Source organism: Lytechinus variegatus, chromosome 5 (assembly GCF_018143015.1).
Source record: "Lytechinus variegatus isolate NC3 chromosome 5, Lvar_3.0, whole genome shotgun sequence".
Lineage (NCBI taxonomy): Eukaryota > Metazoa > Echinodermata > Echinoidea > Temnopleuroida > Toxopneustidae > Lytechinus > Lytechinus variegatus.
This window is the reverse complement of record NC_054744.1, coordinates 23,591,982-23,599,311: the sequence shown is the minus strand read 5'-3', so window position 1 is coordinate 23,599,311 and position 7,330 is coordinate 23,591,982.

Genomic DNA, 7,330 nt, shown 5'->3' with positions numbered 1-7,330 from the left:
AACCATTACGCAAGAATTTTTTCTTCAATTCCTTTGATTATTATGGGGTCTCCGCATGGCCCCAGGAAGCCTAGGGGTGTTCGTATAATTATACTCTATAGCACCACCACTAGAATTCTGGTGGGTGTGAAAAGATGGATAAATGTAACCAAAATGACCTTCATTTTTAGGTGAAAACTTTTTTTTTTACATCAGCAGCACAGTAAAAAAATCTTTCCCAGGGCTCTGGGTCTCCGTTGTTGGCGTTCTTGCCCCTTCATTTGCAACTTCTACCTCTTCATCATCTTCTTTGTCTTATTCTTCTTCTTAAACATCCTTTTCTTTTTCTACTTCATCTTATTCTTCTGAATTCGTTTTCTTCTCCTTCTACCTCTTGTTATTTCTCCTATCTCCTACTGCTCGCTCATACTTTCTGTCAAAGATACAGCACGCAAATTCCTTTCAAGTTCGTTCTACTTAACAACGTATAGAGATCCTTTCAGTAGTCAATTCCTTTGAATACATGACCATCTTCATTCACCTCAGAGCACAAGCACTTTGAACCGACCACCTTTTCTGGGCAGTAAATTATGTCATACGCTTGGTTAGGACTTATTCTATGGTTCTTGAGGCTCCAACCATGCTCGAGGACGACACTGACCTTGCAGATATATCAAATTAAGGACTGGCAAAAAATTCTGGTCGGCTTGCACATTGATGGAATGATCTGTCCATTGTTTGGCCAAGCGCGTTAGAATCTGCGTATGGATTAGTAGACACGCGCGTTCATCCAAGGAGAATTATCGAACGCACGGGTTGTTACAATTTGAAGTCGACGACCGGAAGGGAACTTGCGTGACTATATTATGAAAGAGGTTAGAGGTGAGGAGGTTGTAAGGGGTGCGGGGGGGGGGGGTGTTCAGTGGTGTCAAAAATCTTCTTCCAAGCAAAAATAAAGGTGTCGGTTGCCACCACTATAATTATGAGACGAATTGGCAAAACAAAAATTAACACAAAATATTTGATTAATAAAAAGATCTTGCAGCCAAAGGCCTATATATGTGGAGCGTTGTGGCCGAGTGGATTAGTCTTCGGACTTTGAAACAGAGGGTCGTGGGTTCGAATCCCAGCCATGGCGTAATTTCCTTCAGCAAGAAACTGATCCACAATGTGCCACACTCAACCCAGGTGAGGTAAATGGGTACCGGTAGGAAGTAATTCCTTAAAAAGTTGTGTGCGCTATGAACGCCTAGCTTAGCCGGGTAATATAAGAGCGCCTCGAGTGGATATGTGCACTATATAAATACCCTATATTATAACCAAGTTCATATCTAACTAAGATAAACTAGTTTTCTGAAACGTTACAAACTGATTGAACAATTTAGATTATGAGACGGATTTCTCTAGCAAATGAAATGCACTGGAAATAGTTGAGTACCACTGCTCATAAGATATAATACCAATGTTTTTTTTTTTGGTATAGATTCATTCATTGTCCATACGTCGTATTATATTGAATATTTTCTCAAATACAGCCTGATTCATGGCAAGACCCAACATTTACCTTTTTATTATTGCTTTTGGAATATGCTATTAAACTACTTTACATACAGACGTGCATGTGCTTTATAATTTTGAATAGGTGGTAATTTTGGTTTAATGAGCAAATCAAACTTGTGGGGACAAAACATGGACTATTTAGGCAAATCAAATAGACTTGTTAACTTAAAAAAAGCATTAAATTTGTGATAGATTTTGACAGAACACGATATCACATTTTTCCTTTCCATTTTTATTCCCTTCTCTCCTTTTTATTCTTCTCATCATGGATATTTTAAAACACTTCTTATAGGGACTGTTGGGGGTCAAATGTAATTTTCAAAGATATTTGGAAAAGGTAGTAGCAATTTTCAATAATTTGAAAATATTTGATAGACATAGTAATAGCTGAACCTAAAAGGTGATTTGCCCGAAGATACAAGGCGCAACTGCATGTTGTTACCCCTGTTTTAACTCGAGCTGCAATTTTTTCGGCAGCGCTAAGTGCATTAAAGGAATGACCCCTGCCAGGCATGCACCCATTAATCCCACCTGGTTCAAATGCATCACAGTGCAAATAAATTTCTTGCTTAATAGAAACGTGCCTTTGCTAGGATTCGAACCCACGACTGTCAGTGTCGAAAGACGAGAGTCAAGACCAAGACGCACTGACCCTATATATTTTTTGTTATTATCTTATATTACATTTTGCACAAGATTCTAACATTAGCTTATGAATATTCAAGTTGTTTGCAAAGTCATGAATTTACGAACAGTAACCCCCTTTGTGTGACATTATAGCGAACACGTGTTTTGTCTAAAAGACAAGTCATAGGTTTGATACAAAAGCCTGGTATATATTATAATATAATATATATATACATATGTATATAAATATAATGATCTTAAGAAAGGACATACTGAAGCTTTTCGATATTCACTTATCGGAGTAAATCGCATGAATGACTAAAATGCTAGAGCAAATCAACGTATAAATGATCCGAAATAGACAATGGACGCTAAATGGCGAGCCGTGATTGGTTGTCAGGTAAACAAGTTAGGCTTGGTACCAGCCGTATATTGAGAGTTGACCTCAAGACAGGACACCTGACCTGAAGTCATGTTCGTGAACTTTTGATTTTTTTCGACCTCGGAGAAAGCTATACCTCACTTGTGCATTTCCATTGATGCATATATATATATATATATATATATTAAAATTTAATTCACTTCATTTTTACTTTATTTTATTTATTTTTAATCTTTATTAGAGTCCGTGGGCTTTCTTGGAAATGTTATTTGTCTACTTTGTATATTAATAGAACCAATTCAGCATAAATCAATTATAACGATATACATTTTAGCACAAAATAAAACTCGTAATAGAAGTAAAGTTCATACAGCTATTACCACACAACAATAAAGGGGAGATATCACACAACATGAGCTTGTACTTTCGTTGAATCACTTGTTTATCATTGCCCCTTTTCGAAAGTTCATAAATCTAAATACGTAACTGGCTGTTATTGAGTCGAGTAATTTGATTTGTTGATTGTATTACATGCGCATCTTCGTTCAAAGTGCGACGTTGCGCGAATTGAAGTAGTTCCAGCTTTTTAATTTCATTGACTGAAATAACAGATGAAAAACTAAAAAAAAAACACGAATTTAAAGGACAAGTCCACCCAACAAAAAGATGATTTGAATAGAAAGAGAAAAATCAAACAAGAATAACACTGAAAATTTGATCAAAATCAGATCTGAAATGAGAAAGCTATGTCATTTTAAAGTTTTTCTAAATTTCACCAAACAGTTATATGCACATCCTGGTCAGTATGCAAATGAGGGTACCGATGATATCACCACTCACTATTTCTTTTGTATTTTATTACATGAAATATGAAATGTTTGAATTTTCTCCTCAATGTCATGTGAGCAAAGTTTCATTCCTCCCTTAACATGTGGGATTTGATTGTTTTAACATTTTATGGTTCAAACAAGATGGTCATAATTGTCATTACCATAAAAAATGAAATATTGTATTATTCAAACAATAAAAAAAACAAAAGAAATGGTGAGTGACATCATCAATTTTCTCACTTGCATATCACTGAGGTGAGCATAGAACTGGTTTTTTTTGGAAAAATAAGCGACACTTTAAAATGCCATCTTTCTTATTTTACATCCGATTTTGATGAGGTTTTCAGTATTATGCTATTTCGATTTTTCTCTTTTTATTCTATTGTTTATTTTCATTTTCTATTTTATTTTTCTGGGGGTGGAAGTTGACCTTCAACCTCTTACCTTTTATTCTGCTTTAAAAGAAAATCTTGACAGTGCTGTATATTTCGCTTATTTCTGTATGACTTAATTTTCTCCTTTCTCCAAAATTTTCTATGTATTATTTTTTTTCGCTAAGATCCAATGTACGAATATTGATTCTTCCTATTCTAAAAGGTATCTACATAAAAAAGAATTTGTTCCGAAAGAAATCTCAATTTTCTTTGTGGTACAGAAATCTTCAAACTTCCAGGACACGTTTTGAGTTTCTGATTGGTATCGATTAAGATATCGATAGTGACCTTACTTCGTAGTTGGAGTAAATTGAGTTTCAATTAAAGGTTGATGCTCCTTAAATGTTGGCATGACGGCCGTTTTCTGTAGACCACGTCAATAGACATTGAGAAGCAATAGATTTGCCGATAATGGTAAAACTATTTTGAATCGTAATTCATATAAACCTTATCATGCTTATTGTATGTATCGTAAACTTTCAGATTCAGATTTTGTAAATAGCTACCTGCTGATTTATTTTAATGAATGTCCAGAGATCGACAGGTCCTCACTTTTTAAAGCCGATCCAAATTTATTTTTCTTGTCATTTCGTCATCATAGCATTATCAAAACATCATGGTGGGATACGTTGTCTCTCCATGCTGACATTATTTGACTTGGCGAGATCCATAAGTTGTATTGGTGAGGCAACAATCACCATGTTGACGTACAACTTTTTATATTACGTTGATTTGGCAAGATAACGTATCTTTCCAACATGTCCAAGCTGATATATGCCGACATGGGGAGATGACTAATATCGACATGTCGACAAGATGACGGCCCTTTAATACTAACGTAGATACGTTGGTAGACGGGTGATCTGTCCCCACTGGTTATTGATAACGCTATCTATCGCCATTGACCATAGCGTTGGAGGTGGGGGGGGGGGGGGGGTAGCATCACAATCAGTACTAGTGTGTAAATATCTACTGGATACTTAGAGCCGTCAACACCATCCGTGAGAGGTTTGGGTACACCTTCACTAAAATGTAAATAAGGCCAATAATGAAAATTATCATTCTCTAAAACTTTATTCTTTATTTGTTAGAGGTTAAGTCCAACCCAGAAAAAGGGTTGAGTTAGAATATAATCATTCAAAAACATATTATACACGTTTACCACTGACAATTTAATAAAATCGGATGTGACTATCTCTAGAAGAAAGTAACAACATTTTAAAGTTTTTGGTTAATTTTCGCAAAAAATTATATCCACAACTCACTAATAGGCAAATGAGAGAATCAATAATGTCAGTCGCTCACCATTTCTTATATATATATATTTTTTTAAGTTATTGAATATCTAATTTAAAAAAGATTTGTCAATAACGAACTTCTTGATTTGACTTACTCTACAATGAGGAGAAAGTTAGAATATTTTACATTTCATATAATGAAATACAAAAGAAATAGTGAAAGGATGGAATCATCGTTCCCCTGATTTCCATACTGACCAGGATAAGAATAGAACTGTTTAATAAAATTAAGCCAAAATTTAATATAACAATATAACCTTCTTATCCGATTTTGATAAAATTTTCATATGCTTGTCTTATTTTTTTCTTTTTTTCAAACCAACATTACTTTTAATGTGGTGGGCCCGTTATTTCAATTAGCCAATAATGAATAAATTACTGTAGACATCTTGTTCACAAAATAATATTGCTGTGCCTATATCAATTGGCATTAAGAATTTTTTTTACGAGGCTGATTCAACCCTGACTCAAACCTTCTTTTCTCTCTCCGTATTAATACATTATAATGCTATAGATAATGTAAAGATATATAGAGGACGTTTCGTGGAATAGATACAGTGCGCTTTCGCGCCTCGCGATTTCACCACGAACCGTCCGCTCTGTTTCGATGCCCACTGTAGCGTAAATAATTAACGTCAAGAAAATATAAAGATACGGGATGAAACTTGGAACCTACACTATCGAACGAAGACAACGGTACATAAGTTGCTCTCTTTGTAGGTGCACTTATTGCTGTTTTAAAAAAAGCTTTTCACTAAATGCGTTTTCTGCCAAACTAACTTTTGCATCTATAAGTGCGCAGAGAGGACGGGTCGATCGTGGTGCGTGCGACGAACTTTTGATGTGGTGGACCCGTCATTTTAATTAGCCAATAATGAATATATTACTATAGACATCTTATTCATTTAATAAAAAAATGATTCGATATAGCATAAAGAATATTATTGCAGTGCCTATATCAATTGGCATTATGAAATTTTTGTAGGAGGCTGATTCAACCCTCACTCTAACTCGTCTTCTCTTCTCTCTCCCTAATACATTATAGATAGTGCAAAGATATATGTGCCTATATCAACTGGCATCATGATATTTTTGTACGAGGCTGATTCAACCCTCACTCTAACTTTTCTTCTCTCTCCCTAATACATTATAATGTTATAGATAGTGCAAAGATATATATTTTTAAAAGTTTGCCCACTGAACCCATTTATCAATAGTTTTTGTGCTCGGAAAAATAAAGTCGTAGATATCTGAATCTGATTGATGACACCGGACTATTAAATTTTTACAAACAACTGGACAACAAAGCATTGGATAACTAATGATTGTATTTTAGTGATAGCTTTAATGAAAAAAATAATCTACTTTTTATGTGAGGATGAAGCCTTTTCTGTTTATCGCCCCTCTTTCTTTATGTTTTTTTTTCAAAACTAATTTTCTGATTTTTACCCACATTATATGTCTTATTTATGTTTGGTAACAACGTTTAAGAAATGACTGATTTGATTTGTAGTACATCATAATGATGACTTTGATAGTAATGTTTATCATAAAAGTCATAACAATTTCCCCGGAGTTTATCCAGAAATACTGAGCTTTATCTGTTCATAGTGCCCTATATTAAACTTTTAAATCTAGATGTCTACTGTGTTACGATACTGCAACAACAAATATAACAAACTAAATTAATTCTAAATTTGATTCCTTTCTTTATTTTTAGGAAATATATCATACATTAAACAACATATAAAGTTGTCTTCCATAACTTGGGGAGTCACTTCTGGTCAATCCTGTATTAAATCAAAATAAAAATCCAACTTGGATGGCAGTAGATTGCTTAGAATGTTAGATTAAAGTCCACAATGCTGGCGATGATGAAGTTGATGCTGAAACGCGATGGATGATTAGAGTCACTGGAGTATGTTGAAAGGTCCTTGAAGACGAAGTTGATGATAAAAATCACACACTTAAAATGTTGGGCAATATACTGTCCACTGTATTGTGTAATGTATGTTGGTAAAAAATGTATATACTCTGGGCAATACCCAATTTTTAGTTTTTTATTACCCAATTTGGACATATTTTAACCGATAGTTGTGTGGACAGTATTATGTTACCCGTTGATGGTTGAAAATTTAGCCTTTTTTTGCCCAACCTTTTAAGAGTGCAGTTGATTTCAGCAATCCATGGGCTGAAAAATGTTCTTAGGAACAGGTTGAT